General features: G+C 44.5%; 1 pseudogene; it reads left to right on the top strand.

Annotated features, from left to right (window-relative positions):
* The first annotated feature begins 992 nt into the window (after positions 1–992).
* On the top strand, positions 993–1,109 carry LOC124724104 (annotated as a pseudogene).
* The last annotated feature ends 1,356 nt before the right edge of the window (positions 1,110–2,465 follow it).

Genomic DNA, 2,465 nt, shown 5'->3' with positions numbered 1-2,465 from the left:
ACTGTCCATACAGCCGGCCGATCTTGGAGCACATTTACATAATCTTCGCGCCTGACATAGTTGTTAGCAGAGATCAGCCTGGTCGCGGCCGCAACGTATTTCTGTTGTCAATTTACTTTACTTCTTAAATTTAGTAATAAGTGATATGAGTGAATGATTAAAATATACAGATCTTCCCTATACTTTTAAGAGAATTTGAAATGACTATAAAGGCAAATGTCTTTAGAAACCAAAATAGAAGACGCTGATTAAAGGAGAAGGTAGCCCATACTGATTACAGTCTTCAAAAATTCCTGTTGTTGAGACGAAACCAAGATGATAACTGAAGGAACTTGACAGGCCGAGACCGTTATAAAAGCATTTAACTGAATGACCGGTGTCGAAAGAGCTATGCTGTCATCATAGCATCTTATGCATAAGATCCCACGATGAAAGCGTAGCAGATCGCCCCCGGACTAACCATATCGGGAATGTGCCGGGTTATTCAAAAGTAACTGTACACACTTCGTGGGTGTAAAGTATGAGTCAAAATAAAAGCAAAATGTTAAATAGAATGTTGTCTGAAACTGCTTCATTTTCTAGTTATAATGAATAATGTCATTTTGGGTTGGCATTTCGTCATGGGTCAGTAAATTCATTTGGCGTTTCTTGTTCGCTTGCATATCGACTAATGTTGCTTTGTACACCCTTCGGCACTGCTGGATTAAATGTGGAAAGAAACGCCTTGATGTACTTGACTTCGGTGTGGTTCGTTGTACAGGATGAGACGAACGGAGTCTGCAACATTCCGAGAACACGAAGACGTCCGGCACGTCTACATCATTTTGATCACGTCCTGAGCTGTGGGTACAGTATGTAGTTGTGCTGAACTTGGAGTCCCTACGTGTCGTTAATATCTTAGAAGAATTAACGTTGTGCTGCATTTGTGATCTCTACTCTACTGCATAATTCTGAAATAAAGCAACTTTAGACAAGACTTTATTCAACGTTCTGGCAACGGCCTTTCCGCAGTGGATACACCGGTTCCCGTGAGATCACCGAAGTTAAGCGCCGTTGGGCGTGGCCGGCACTTAGATGGGTGACCATCCAGTTGCCATGCGCTGTTGCCATTTTTCGGGGGGCACTCAGCGTCGTGATGCCAATTGAGGAGCTACTCGACCGAATAGTAGTGGCTTCGGTCAAGAATACCATCATAACGACCGGTAGAGCAGTGTACTGACCCCACGCCCCTCCTATCCGCATCCTCCTTGCAGATGACACGGCGGTCGGATGGTCCTGGTAGGCCGGTCGTGGCCTAACGACGGAGTCCTTGTGCTTGTTATTCAACGTTTTAGCCTTATTTTGATGCATACTTTGCACCCAAGAAGTGTGTACAGTTACTTTTGAATCATGCTGTGTAAAGACGTGGTTTACATCAGTTTCTAACTCAGAATCACACCGGCACGCAAGGCAATCGTAAATGTTGAGCCTACATAGACGTACAATAAACATGATTAAAGCGGAGTGGAATAATGGTGGAAATCGTAAATGGATCCAAATGTGCCATCGTAAACCATTACCTTGTAGAAATTTGAGGTTGTAATACCGCATGACATCCATTTCGATGGGACGCTGTAGAGGAGCGGTACGGCGACGATCATTTACTGTACCAGCATGACAATGCACTCTATCACAAAACACCATTTGTGAGGTAATGGCTAGTGGAAAATAACATTCCTAAAATGGACTGACCTGCGACGAGTCCTAAGCTGAACGAAATTGAACATGTCCCCGGTTTTGACTCTCGAGGAAGAATAGGATGCCATTCCTCTACAGCATTTCAGATACGTTGCTGAAGTGACCCCAGCAGAGCTGAAGCTGTCTTGAAGTAAAGTACTATCCAGTGATAAGTGTCCGGATGCTTTTGGTTAGGTAGTGCTTCTTTTCCGTCACAAGATGGAGTCACCCTATCGGTCGTTTTGGATGCCGCAGTTGGCATCCAGCATCCGATGGCAGGGATCCTCATAGAGCCTGCAGTTAATAGGTCAATCTACCCCGTAATTTATTCCAACGATAGTCAGTTTCCTTGCAGCTGTATTTTTATATTATTGTTTACATTATATTCATACACTGCTTCCTCCTCAGGTACAGGGTGGGCGTGCTTCATAAATCGATTGTAGGTAGCCGTCTTTCCATCATGGGAGAAGGTATAACATGTCTCCCACATGGACAATTCGTACTCGATATTCCCTTCTCTCCGTGTCGAAACGAGAAACGAAGCTTCACGGAAATTCGCTGTCATTGGAATAACTAAACAGCGTTTGGTAGTCCTCTCGGTGAGGAGCACTTTCCAGTAGAGTGCAGTTCGCGGCAGCAGGAAATTACCAATGAAAATACCCGCATCCTGCTCTAGACGCTGTTTGGCTGAAAGGCGTGGATGCTAAAACAATTTCGGAGCTCGTTGGTAGCTCGTGAAGTAGCGAACT

Source organism: Schistocerca piceifrons, chromosome 1 (genome assembly GCF_021461385.2).
Source record: "Schistocerca piceifrons isolate TAMUIC-IGC-003096 chromosome 1, iqSchPice1.1, whole genome shotgun sequence".
In the NCBI taxonomy this organism is placed as follows: Eukaryota; Metazoa; Arthropoda; class Insecta; order Orthoptera; family Acrididae; genus Schistocerca; species Schistocerca piceifrons.
The sequence above is the reverse complement of the archived record's forward strand: the minus strand, read 5'-3'. Positions and strand labels throughout refer to the sequence as shown.